Source organism: Polypterus senegalus, chromosome 12 (genome assembly GCF_016835505.1).
Source record: "Polypterus senegalus isolate Bchr_013 chromosome 12, ASM1683550v1, whole genome shotgun sequence".
Classification (NCBI taxonomy): domain Eukaryota; kingdom Metazoa; phylum Chordata; class Cladistia; order Polypteriformes; family Polypteridae; genus Polypterus; species Polypterus senegalus.
In genome coordinates this window covers 32,765,799-32,779,861 of record NC_053165.1, presented here as the reverse complement: position 1 = coordinate 32,779,861, position 14,063 = coordinate 32,765,799, and the positions used below count along the sequence as shown (strand labels likewise).

The 14,063-nt window shown below is 40.2% G+C and overlaps 1 protein-coding gene across 1 annotated transcript in view; it reads right to left on the bottom strand.

Annotated features, from left to right (window-relative positions):
- Window positions 1–10,982, bottom strand: part of zgc:101731 (SNARE_SNAP25N and SNARE_SNAP23C domain-containing protein) — a 45,437-nt gene extending 34,455 nt beyond the window's left edge. The window contains exon 1 of the mRNA XM_039772876.1: window positions 10,796–10,982. The gene's annotated coding sequence lies outside the window, so the exon portion shown is untranslated. The remainder of the gene's footprint in view (window positions 1–10,795) is intronic.
- Between the last annotated feature and the right edge of the window lie 3,081 nt (window positions 10,983–14,063).

Sequence of the window (14,063 nt, the reverse complement as noted above, 5' to 3'; positions counted from 1 at the left end):
CAGTACAGGGAAACCCTGTGAAGACCAGTGGTTTGGGACACTGATTTAGTCCTATGTAAGTTACTTTATGTTCCTTTCTTTGTTATCTAAGTATATAACTCCAGTGTCAGAAATGAGTCGTGGGAAGTGAAGACTACACAGATTAAGCACCCTTGACACAATAAAGTGTTTTTTATATATTTTCTTGCTCAAAGCTTTAGGCAGAGCTGTTCATCACCAAATTAGATGGCCAATTATCTGTGTGTAATATCTTGAGGTAAGAGAAAGAAACAAAAGAGACACCACAGAGAGAGAGACGGAGAGACCCCCACATACCTGAACATCAAAGGAGCTGTCCAAGTATCAGTCCGACTGCTAAGTCTAAAAGACACCCAACAACCGAACTATGCTCAGAGAAGGTATTGTTTAATAATTTCTTACTATTTTGTATAACTAAGGGGCTTGTGAAGATGGGGCCTGAACACACACCATGGTGATGCGGCCACTCCTACAAATTCCCTCTTAAACTTTGATATACTGGGAAACAAATACTTTTTTTTTGTTTACCTCCTCCTTGCTCAATCAGTTGCTGTTTCCTGCTGCAGCTACTGCCGTGTCGCGTGATCTACACTTTGTGCGGCGCTTCAAACATTCAAAGGCCTGTACAGCAGCTGTCCTTTTGTCTCACTGGCTTGTCTCTCTTCTCCCCGAGACATCCTCAAACACTATTTGATCTCTTATTACTGTTCTGTTATTCCACCTTTTGTTTGTGCTAATGCAATCTTTACTCTCATTTTCTTGAGACTTTCGAATTTTCCTGCTTCCATTATCTCTAACCTGCTCTGCATGTGGACCACAGGACTTGCCTCCAAAGGTTGTAAGTATGACATGACTTGTCCGTCTCGCGGGACGTGAAAGTGTCTCTCTGTCTCTCTTCAAAAGATCTCTCTTCCAAAGATCATATCCCGTCGTAGGAAAAAAGTCGTATCATCACAAGATTTTTTTTTAATAATCGAGAGATTTATTTCATTTTGTTCCTTTGCTGTTATTCTATTCTTAATAAGTAGGGACTAGGTTATAACAGGGGCCATAATGAAGGTGTGTCAGCCTTTAAGTGACTAGCTAACAGTGGTGAAGGTCTCTCCCTGAAAAAAGGCATTTACAATAAGACCAATACTTTATGTTCCCATATTTAGTAATTTCAAACATTTGTCATTTTTTGGAAGAACATTGCCTGAAGAAGTGTGAGTCTCTATGTGGAATACTGAGGAGTGACAGGTTGTGCAGGCATCACTCATAATCAGCGGATAAGTGGATAGTGTCTGTGAATGTGTGTGTTAATCTTAGGGTGCAAAAGCAGGCCAGCCCGTAATGAACATGGTAAGTTCCTTTATCTCCACATTAATACAGGTGGTTAACACTACTGCCCCGGTATCCTGGGTTCTAATCCCGTGCCCGAGTGTTATCGGCCAAAATGTGCACAATCTCGTCATGTCTGAGTGACTTTTCCTATCACATCCTAAAGAAGTGATGAATTGGAGACTTTCATTTGGCCCAGTCTGAATGTGTGTGTTTTCAGCAACTGATAGGAGTAGTAAAACATCAGATGTGTCCATTTGATGTGTTTTTTTCAGACTGAAAACTGTAGTTTTGATTTTTTGACTCCTTTGCATTACTCTCCATAATGTATATATCAGAAGCATATTTAGTTTTTTCAAGAGGGAAATATAATGGATCAGTTTTGTTCAAAAATCAGTAGTATCTAGTATTAGCTGTGACAACTTTCACGTGTCCATTTTCCTGAGCCCTTTTATTCACAGACTCCCATCCTGAGATAGAGCCATCATTCCAAAAGTTGTGGAGTTGTGTGCAAGAATGCCTAAAATTTTTAATTCCTTTGAAAGTTTTAAAGTTGAAATTTGGATCTTGTCATGATAGTTTGACGATATAGTACCATACTACTTGTAATATCATTACTGCAAAACCTGCAATATTTTTTCTCAAAATCAGTTGGATTACAGCATTTTACAGTACAGATTCAGACAGAGTAATTCATTTTTGAGTTATTATATCCATAGACTTGTACCCTTAGATATAGACAGATAGATAACACTTCAAAATAAATTGTATACATCCTGATTAAAGTCAAAATTGAGTCACTTCCAATACTTTCTCTATATTTATATGTACTATATCTACAAAAAAACAGATTATCATAGCAATTGCAATATTAATTGCATGTGAAAAAACAGTGAGACCTGAACGCTATCTCTAATGGTACAATCTATTGAGACGTAATATCAAGCAAATATTAAATCATTGTGACCATAAAACTGGACATCCACAGTTGTTCTCTTGAATGAGAGAAAATGTAAGAATTAATCTTATAAATGAAGGCCCCGAGCTATCCTAAAATGAAAACTCAGATTATGTATTGCATGTTCAGGCCTTGCTAGTACTTGGATGAGAGACCATCTAGAAAAATTTTTGTGTTGCTTCTGGAAGAGGTGTTGGCAAGGCCAAACGGGGTCACTTACCCTATGGTTTGAATGTACAGTAGATCCAGGGCAGTGACGGGGGCACTGTGCTGTCAAAATGGCGCTGTCCTTTGGATGAGACATAAAACTGATGTCTTGACACTTTGTGGTCGATAAAGATCTCTGGGTATCCTTCATAAAGAGTAAGGTGTATCCCAATGTCCTGGGTAGATTGCTCCCTATGGCGTAGTCATTCTGGCACCCTAATCATCCCCTGTATCTCCAGTTGGCTAACATTCTGTCTTCCCTTCACTACCTAAGAGCTAATGTGTGATGAGTCCACTGGTGCAAAAATGCCGACTGTCACATCCTCAGGTGAATGCTGCACATTGTGGCTCCTCACTCAGTATGTGAAGCACTTTGAATAGGAAGAAAAGTGCTATATAAATGTAAAGAACTATTTTTTTATTATTATTATTATTATTATTGTATAGCTTTGTAGTTTAAATCTCCTTTTTCTTTGTATTGCCAGAAGATGAATAATTAAAAACCCTGTGTACTTTTCTTACTGAGGTAACTTGAACAGATGCCAGACAAAATGTTTTCATTCCCTAGACACCTATCATAGCATTAGCATTGTTATTAATGTTTAAAATGCTACCGTGCCCAGTTAATTCAAGATTTACGCTAAAGATAAATAAATAAACCTGATGATTAAATCTTTAAACGCAGAAGAAGATTTAACCAATTCATGGTCATTAACCATTTATTTTGGTCACTTCTATAGAATCCAGTGAAATTCTTATTTACATGTGCTAATCAACCTGCAACACATTGCTGCCCTCCTGCGTCACAATTAGTGAGTAGTGATGAGCAAACACCACTCAGTTTGCTTTGCCACGAGATCAGTGAAGTCGCAGAAAAGTTTGGGAATTTCACAGAACTTGGTGAAATGCAGAGAAGTCAACAGCGAAGGAGGAACTGAATTAGTTTTGAGTTGATTATAATGGTGCAATGATCTTTTAAATAGAGAGCCACCAAATATGCTGGATCGTTTATTGTGGGCAATAATGTGACCTGAACTTGTGTATTGCTAACTACTGTGCCATTAATCCTCTCTGAGATGAAATTAGTAGAATTAAATATTAGAACAGTAAAAATTTTTGTAGACAGTGGGAACTTTAATCGTGAAGCATGAATTCAGTAAGGCTTGGCCTGCTACAGACAACTAAGACATCTAAGACAACAGTGATTGAATTTCATATCAGAACAGTAAAAGTTATTGCAAACCACAGGAGCAGGAAGCATTAATTCACTGAGGTTTATTCCCCATAAGCCCCAGTGCATGTAGGAGTTAGAGGGAGACCAATAGAGAGGGACAAACAAGGACCCATCTAGATCAGCAGAGGGGGTTGGAAATCTCCACTGATCCAGGACTCATTCATTTTTAAGAATGTCATATAAATGTCGGTGGACAGACATTTTCTGCTTGGAGTGCTGAAAGCCTGTTCAAACAGTAAGCAGTAAGCCAAACAATATAGCACTTCCAGCACATTTTGAGTGAACTTGTGGTGTAAATCCAGCCTCGTGACCCAGAACTCCACAGGGTCATCAGTGCGCAAGTTGTGTTCGCTTGTGTTCCTGTTGTGATAAATCTCAATATATTTGTAAAAGCTGCTCAAAATAACCATTATATACTGTATAACTAAATATGTGAATTGCCAAGGGAGGTGTCTGTCTGTCAGGTAATTACTTGTGAACCACTGAAGCTAAAACCTTGATCTTGGTCTTAATCAAATCCTTATGATGCCATATGCACTGGAGAAGCAAAAATTGTGACTATCAGCAACTTCCACAAAATTATTGGGGTTTGTATCTTTTTTTGGCTAACTGCATGGGGAAACTAATCGAGAAGGTGACATGGCAGAAGTAAAAAGAAAAGCAGTGGGAGCTGCTGAGTGTGAGGCAAATTGCAGAGGCTAGTTATGTGACTGAAGAAGAAGGTTCATGTCTCCAGCATCTACTAAGTGTCAAGCACATGTGGCAGAGCAACCTGCTGCTACTCCCAAACTACAGGAGTTGAAACTTTGATCTTGGTAGGAACACAAGTCCCCATGTTTCTAATACATATTGTAAAGCATGCACATGCTGCTGATTTTATTCAGGTACAGTATGTGGTACCACCCCGAAGAGAGGGGGGCGGGGGGGAGGTTGGCTGCTGCCATTAACTGTCTTGTTTTTTTCCTTCCTGTGAAGAAGACCCAGGAAACTTACTACATTTTTGTGGTATTTGGTATTCCATTGAATCTACCAGCCCTATTCCTTCTCGTTAAGAACATATAAAACCTGTTTTCCCCAGAAGGTCTCATTTGTGACACAAAATCTCTGCAGAATGGAATTATGAATTAGATCCCTCCTTTTCGCTACAAGAGATACTTTGTGTTTTGGCACAACCATGCCCCATTTATTTCTTTGATGCTTGAAAGTTTCAGTTATTTTGCAGTTAAACGGGATGGCCCAGCTGGCTCCCCAACTATCTTGGAAGTCTGCAAATCATACCATACCATTAGATATATACAGGGATGTGCCACTTAACATCCACAATACGTTCTGTGAAACAGGATGTTATGCACCATATTACGTTGTATATACAGTACACATCAAAGCAGTACGGGATAATGTAGTGTACCTGTTTTGACCAAATACAGAGAGATAACACTATAGCACCCCATGGATATTGATTTGCAAGAGTGGGTGCTGCTGCCTACAAGTCAAAGCACACACATACGCCTACTATGTCCTGTTCTCCAATCAGGATTACTGAACTCCATTATAATCTTATGGGACCTTGGACATATATGTGATTGGATGTTGCCTGAATGGACATTGTGCTGCATGTAGCTGTATATACTTGGTGGCCACTGTATTAGGTACATTACACCTATTCCTTAACATGAAGAGCATACTCCTCCCAGCAGCCAATCATGTGACTGTAAGTCAGTACATTCAACATGCAGCAATGACCAACCAGTTTAGCTGTTGTTTGATGAAACATTACAATGATGATCTAAGCGATTTTGATTGTGGTAAGTTTGTGGATGCCAGACATGGTGTTTCCAACATCTCAGAAACAACTGCCAGTCTCTCGTTTCTAGAATTTACAGAGGATCATGTGACAAATATTCAATTTAAGTAAACACACTATGTAAATACATACAATCAGAGGAGAACTGCTAGGCTTGTTCAAACTAAAAGAAAGGCCACACATTCCCAAATACGTGCTCTTATACTAAAGAGGCGAGTTAATGAATGGAAGATGAGGCATGTGATAAGCAAAACTGTACAACTGAAGTCTAAGAAAGTGTCATCAATTCTGATAAATCTTAACCACTGCTGCTTCACACAGACGGTAAGGTCAAAAAAGTACAAGTAGTGTGTAGGGTTTCGTACTGGGTTTGTTTGACTAAATTAACACTTGACTGATTAATGCCATTGCTTTGAAGTAAAAATCACTAATCAAGCTCATGACTCCAATCTGATCCAAGAGCGACAACCATACCTGACCAAATGGAGTCAGGTAACATATCGACATAACAAAGAACAGTTAAGGAAAGAACCTTTACAGCAACGTCCTCTTCACACTCGGTGTCTGGCTCACTTTGTGTAAATGCCGCCTTGCCTGAGATGCTAATGCTGGCTCCTGAAACCTCTCATTGTGTTTAAAAGATACTCGTGGACTCTGATTATAACCGAATACACTGGCTTCATCTTTGTTTAATTGTTTAAAATATTATCAACCTCTATTAGAACATTTTTTTAGTATCTTTCAGGATCAGGTGTTTAAAAAATTAGTCTTTCATGAATCATATTTTCACTTCCAAAAAATTAGACCACTCTTTAAAATAAACACAACCTTCACTAATCTTCAGAAATGTTTTAACTGATTTTCATTCCAAAGTCTATTCCAGCCATGACCTACAATTTTAGCTTCCAAATGGTATGATAAATGTGATCCATGAAAATGCTGCAAATTCATAACTTTCATCTACAGGCAGGCCTAAACTCTTTGCTCTGCACTGAGGTTACAGGTGGCTTTCTTTCTTATATGCGCTCAGTGCTCTACTTTTGTCCTTCACTTGAAACAGAAATCTTGAGTCTGAAAGGGTTAAACTTTTTGCATTATTTTTAAACGTGTTATACATTCAGCTATGTTTTTGTTTTTTAATGAAATTGTTACTGTCTGGGTGTTGTATCTTGCTCTAAGTGTTACCCCAAGCCGAGTGCACTTAAGTTTTAGTTGGGTCGCTAAACTGAGGAAGACAGGAAGGAGGGTGAAGTGTCGGACAAGCAGATGGCTGATTGACTAACAGGTGATGGGCACCACGACCCCTCTGTTCAGCTAACACCGTGGCGAACAGCTGGGGATTTCTAATTAACACTCACAAGAAGGTCATCATCATTGCAGCAAGCTTACCCCGCAGAGATAATTGCAGTATTGGGGAGGCATTGATAACAAACAAGAGCCAAGACAAGTTGCTGGGGCAACAGGGTTGAGGGTACAAGCAACAGACATGAAAAATAAATATAATAACTATGAAATTAAAATCCAGCCAGCAGCTGGCTGTGCTTAAATGATGTGGCCTGCCTCTCTGACGTGACACATATAACTGTTTATCACCTTGGATTACTCATATCAGTATATATCAGATGTCCAGGATCTTAATTTCCTGCCATGCAGTACAACTCCATTCTACCCATTACCTCAGCAAGGCATGTGTTCATTCACAGTGACAGGGGGACAGCCTGGCCTTGCAGCATCGAGTGTAAGACGGGAAGCAAAGGATGTAATTTTGTTGTATTGTGGTAACAGTTGTCATGTCATTGTCTAACTCAATCCACACAAGGCTCAAATTGTTGCTGGAGCCGACCCCAGCCAGCATAGGGTGCCAGGCAGGAGCAAACCCTGGACAGAGTGCCAGTCTATCGCAGAACATACACACACATACACACACCACTTAGCAAACCCAGGCAGACACGGGGAGACAATGCAAACTCCACGCTGGGAGGACCCAGGATGTGAACTCCGTATTGCAAGGCTGCAGTGCTACCACTGCGCCACCATGTCTCTTGGTAATAGGCAGTGTGGTGTAGTGAGTTGACTTCAAACCCTGAGGTTGTGGGTTCAAATCCTACTACTGACACTTTGTGACCCTGAGCAAGTCACTTGACCTGCCTGTATGCCAATTGAAAAACCAAAAGAAATGTAAGCAATTGTATCATAAATGTTGTAAGTCAACTTAGATAAAGGCTTCAACCCAATAATTAAACGTAAGTTGTAATTTTCTTAGATTAAATAGGGAGATAACTGAGTTGCGTCTTCCCATAAAGCTCCACTAAAAATGGAAAAACTAGAAATAAGTAAAAAGTGTGGGGTAAAAAAAATCTTGGGAGTTATTTTGATTCAGAACTTAAGGTAAATCTCATATTAATTATGTCAACAGAAGTGCATTGTTTCATTTAAAAATCATAGCACGTGTTTCGTTCGTTATGCTGATACATAACCTTTGTCTTTAGAAACAGTGCACTCCCAACAGGTATGCCAAAAAACAAAAATATTTCAATCAATTACAATTGATAACTGAGCTGCAGTCTGACCACATTACACCACATTAGTGCCTATACACTGGCCACTTGTGTCTTTCAGAGTCAATTTTAAAATACTGCTAAGTGTTTATAAGGCTTTGAATAATCTTGCACCTTCTTGGTGTGTCTCCTTATATTCCCATTCATAACCTTTGTGGCAGACGGCCAGGACCCATGCCCGGCCAGGACGCCACTTTGGTACTGGATCTGGGGGAGCAGCCATTGGATGCACATTACGTCCCCCGGAACACTTGGTCGCAGCCCCCCTGAGTTGCATCAGGGCCACAATTATGTTACACTGGAGTTCATCCCTGTTGGTCTCCATGGCCACCACCAGGGGGAGCTGCGAGACTTCCTGAGCCCATGTGGGCTGTAAGTGCAGCCTAATTAGACCAATTACCACCTGGAGCACTTCCGGGTGGGCTAAAAAAGAAGCCTGCAGCCACTAATCAAGGTGAGAGTCAGAAGGAGGAGGACGAAGCTTTAAGGAGGAGTGGTGGTGCCATAGAAGAGTGTGTTTTGGTGTACTGGGGGCTATGTTGTGCCTGTGGAGGTCACGGGGAAGATGTGCCCCGCAGGTGAAGAAAAATAAAAAGTCAGGTGCCTATATAGCTCCTTTTACACCATAGATCCAAAAAATCAGCTTTGCTTGCTATCCCAAGAGTAAAAGAAATGGCGAGATGGCTCCAAAAATATGGAGATGTGTCAGGCCAGCTTGGTAGAATTGTTAAAAATCGTCTTTAAGTCTGACTTTTTGTTAAATTTGTGACTAATCTCATTTGTTTTCTCTTCCTGATATCTGGTGGCAGCCCTGTGCCAACACCAAACTCCCTGAGGCTGGTGGAACGAACAACAAAACTGAGGTCCTGTCTCTTATGACGTCTACGCTGACTGACTTTCTTTTTTTGTACCTTAGATATATGACAGACTGCGTTGGACTGGCGCCCTGCCCAGGGATTGTTTCCTGCCTTGCGCCCTGTGTTGGCTGGGATTGGCTCCAGCAGACCCCTGTGACCGTGTAGTTAGGATTTAGCGGGTTGGATAATGGATGGATGGATATATGACAGAATGCCCAGCAGGGCCTGGGTGGGCTTTTGGTGGCAGAACCCCAGAGGATTTTGTTTTGACACCACTGACTATATTATAGTATAATTAAGTTGTTTAGTTATAGTTTTTCTTTTTTTTTTTATTTACTACCATTTGTAAAGCACCTTGAATATACTTTGTATTGGAAGGCACAATATAGATGATGCTGTTGCTGCACGAAAAGCAAAAGCTACGACAGAAATGCCCATGTTGAAAAGTACAGTCTCCATCCAGACACCACCATTAAAAGATGTCCCAACTTACATGGGCTTTGTAGCCCCTGCCTATCTAGTTGCACTCTGTACAGACACCTTCTGGTTAAACACAAACAAGGTAGTCAGTTTAATCAGTGGTCTTCTGTTAGTTGGTGATGACATCATATTTGTTGTTGTTCTAATTATAATTGCCTGCTCAAAGCCTCCCTTGAGTGTGAGCTTTAAAAGATGGCAACATAACCCTGGCAGCTTCGTCTTAGGTGCCCAGCATTCTAATATCAATAGTAAACTCTCCTTACCCTCATGTCACAATAAGCGCTACATTTAGTAAGATGACTTGACAAAAAGTCAGAGTACACAGCCCTCATGGCTGATTTGAGTTATTTTAACCCAATCTAAATGCAATTCATCTTAGAACTGGTTTGGGAACAGGGCATCAATGAAGTCCCAAGAGCAGTGTATTCATAACAGATAAAGATATAAATATAGCTCTGTACCATTTACTGTAGCATCACACCAGTTAAACCACTGCTGACATGAATTAGTGAATTTAGGACCACCCCCAGATGATCATTTTAGTGAGAAAAATGAGGATTTGGTGGTCTTCTCCCTCCACTTCAGTTTCAGGCACCTTTTGATAATTGAGTTGCTACAATCAGATACACCATTTAAAATTTTCATCAGGAAAAGTGACCTCTTCACACCAGAAGAAAAGTTCATCACAAGTATAAATGTATACATATTGATTTTGTATATTGTCATGGATAGCTATATCTACCAAGTAAAGCAAATAATAATAATAATAATAATAATAATAATAATAATAATAATAATAATAATAATAATTAGGCCCAAGTTCTGATTCTGCAGGCAGGGAGCGTCACATTAAACTTCAAGTGATGCACTTGTAAGCTGCTTGTAATCGGATTCCACCAACACTGTTAGTATTAAGTAGGAGTCCCATAACAGATTGAATTTTTTTAATCAGTCAGTCAGTCATTTTCCAACCTGCTATATCCTAACTACAGGGTCACAGGGGTCTGCTGAAGCCGATCCCAGCCAGCACAGGGCACAAGGTAGGAACAATATTTTTAGTTCTATTGTTTAAAAAAAGTAATATAAAATAGTTTATTCTAATGAAAGCATCCCAAACAGCGAAAGGAAAATAGTTTTTTTTTCCTCTAAGTTTGAAAATAAGAAACAAAATTCACTTCACAGTTATAGAAGAGGAGTTGAGGACAGGAGAAGTTAAAAAGAGGGTGAAAAAGCAGGTTAAGGAAGCAACAGATGGATGAAAATGGAATGGATATGGACAGAGAGTTTAAGAAAAAGTGAAGAGAGGAGGAAGAGGAGGAGGAGGAAGAATTCCCATTTTCAAGTAGCTCCATCACCTACCTTACTTGCTTCTTCTGGAACACGTTGTGGGCACTCGAGGACAATGCTCCAGATCCTTCATTCGCTCCCAATCCCATGACTCCGCTCTCTGGAGGAAAGGCGTTGCCACGGTATCCCATAGTTGCCAAGCAGCCACCTCAGGAGACAGCCTGCAGCTGTCGAATGATTGTAGAGCAGCATGCAGGGGGATGAGGGGGGCAGGACTGCGCCTGCTGTCTCTCTGACGCACTGTTCCTGTACACTTGACACTCTGTGACTCCTAACAACCATCCACGGTCTCACCTCCTCCCCAGCTTAAACCAATATTTTATCAGGATGATCGTCAAAGTAGTGCTTTAAGAAAGGATTACAAACTAACCTTTGCATCAGTCAAAATGCTAGCTTTCAGAAACGTTTCAGGTGAAGACGTATTTTAATAAATTTACGAGTAGAAGTCCTAACAGTAATCAGATTTTCTACATAAGAGATCCAGTGGAGGCCACCTTCAAAAAAAATACAGTGGGATGCAAAAGTTTGGGCAACCTTGTTAATAGGCATTATTTTCCTGTATAAATCATTGGTTGTTACGATAAAAAATGTCAGTTAAATATATCATATAGGAGACACACATGATATTTGAGAAGTGAAATGAAGTTTATTGGATCACTTCTCAAATATCACTGTGTGTGTCTCCTATATGATATATTTAACTGACATTTTTTATCGTAACAACCAACGATTTATACAGGAAAATAATGCCTATTAACAAGGTTGCCCAAACTTTTGCATCCCACTGTAAATCTTAGGTGTTCTGATCTTCAGAAAGACAAACTCCTGATGTTCTGGTTTTCAGGCAAAAACGAGTTTCAGAGTATCTGGGTGTTAGGTGGGAAGTTGACAATATTTAGATGATAATCTTCAAGATGTTTGTCTTCTTAGAGAGTCAAGGCTGGGGGCTGTCAAGAGGCAGGGCTTGTTAAAGCCCATTGCGGCCTTTCTTGTGTGATTTTGGGCTATACAAAAATAAATTGTATTATTTAATTAAAAATATATCCATCTACCTCTCTAATGAAGTTCTTGTCAGATCTGTGGTATCGTAAACCCTACTGTCATGTCATGTAATTTTCTAACGTGCTTAGTGCAGACCAGGTTTGCATGGTGAGCTGGAACCTATCCCAGCTAGCATAGGGTGCAAAGCAGGAACAACCCCTAGAAAGATCACCAGTCCATCGCAGAGTGAACACACTCACACACCCCACAGACACTCTACGGGTTATTTAGCGATGCCAATCCACCTAACCTGCATGTGTTTGGAGTATGGGAGGAAACCGGAACTCCCAGAGGAAACCCATACAGACACGAGGATCAGAAAAATGGGCAAGGCAGAAGCCTGACCGGAACAGGGTAGACTTCCATCCCACAATTGACACACACCAAGACAATTTAGAGACATCAGTCAAACTCATGTAATTTTTAAAATACAGAAGGAATCCTAAATCCTAGGATGAGTTCAAATGAATATTGTGTTATGGGTATGATTGACAGTCCTAGTTAGAATACACAGCAAGGAGCTGAAGGAATGTCTGGAAATGAGCCCATGAGAGACGAAGTGGGGAGTGACTGGAGACAAAGCTTCTACTTCCAAAATAGCCCAGCCAAATAATTTCTTGACTGAACTATACAAAAACTCTAAAACAATTTACCCTTTAGCTGTTGTCACCCTTTTTGACATAAAACATGAAAATGGAGGTCCTTTCTCTATACTTCCAGAATGGATTATGTCTTTTCCTTGTAGGACAGTTACATTTATATCTAAATTTCAGTGTTGTGAGGTAATAACATAGAAATACTGTGTTACTGTACTTGAATATGCTTTCAGAATATTTTTACTTCAGTATATAATTTTCTGGCTGTTTTCCTTTGAGTTCACTACATTTTCAAATGCAAAGGCCGAATTCCCAACTGGGGACAAAGAAAGTAATAACTAAGTAAGTACTGTACATACTGTAACTGTGTAAGTTTGTTTGATCGTTCGTTTGCTTGCTGTATATATCATCTTTTACTCCAATATATTTTGCAAGATGCTTTGGTTAATGCAAAATTAAACAAGCAAACAAATAGACTGAGCAAGAACCCACAATGCTTTATTCAGTCAATTAGATGAAATGCAGAGTTTTCCCCACTTCAGGAAGCACCGCTTTACTAAAGCCATTGATACTAACACCCAATCGTTGATGCAGTCGTTGGAAGTGCACCTCACAGCAGTCTGTAGAAGGAAGTGGGGTTGGATTTTGAGGGTGGTCCTGAATGTTACTGATGCACAGTCTCCAAAGTTATTTTTACAGCTGATGATGTGGCATTCAGACCCTGACTAGATGGGTCAGCGAGGTGTACTTGTGTAGTCGAGTGCTATGGTTCAGTCACCTTGTCTTCTCACATTGTTCTGGTCATCTCACATCCAAAACAGATTATGAAACAGTTGGAAAGGCCCAAGAAAAAACAAAATCCAGTCTTTTAAACGTGATAAAAGTGATAAAGTCTAGGTAAAGAGCTTTATTAAACACTGGCCGTGGTACCTGTTGAAAACAAGTAACAAATAAATTAAAAGTATTTTCTATGTCTTGCCCTTTGTGTACATTTAGTGCCCTTCCTCTGAATTTGTGTGTGTCTAAAACTCTTTTCACTGCTCCCCATGCGGAGTGGAGTGGTGGCTCTGAGGCTAGAGATCTGCACTGGCAATTGGAAGGTTGCTGGTTCGAATCCTGTAAACACCAAAGGTGACTCTACTTCGGTGGGCCCTTGAGCAAGGCCCTTAACCTGCAACTGCTCCGTACTGGGTACAACATTAATCTGCATGTAGGCCTTCCAATCTGCAGGGAAAACCTGGGGGCTGGTGGCAGAATTGACACTCTAGCCATAATAAAAAAATCTCACATTGGTTCCATTTCATCTGAACTAGTGTGGTGCTGAGGTGCCACCCATTGCATGGCTGCACTCAGGTCCTAATCTGGGATCCTGAGTTGGTTTGTCATATGGTGGGTGCAGCAATATGCTGTATCAGTGTGTGCTTCTAACCTCTCTACCTTTTGGATCATGTCATTATTTTAAAGGTGCCTTTTCTCACTTCTTCTTAATACTTACCGTCTTTACATATGCCTCTGTCAGCATGCTCCTTTAGTTCTCCTTGTGTCTCTCACACTCACACTTCCTATTTTGTTGCATCACAAAACAGAAACTGACCAATCACACCAAAGCCACACTGACCAATCAGATTACTCAGAGAGACTGG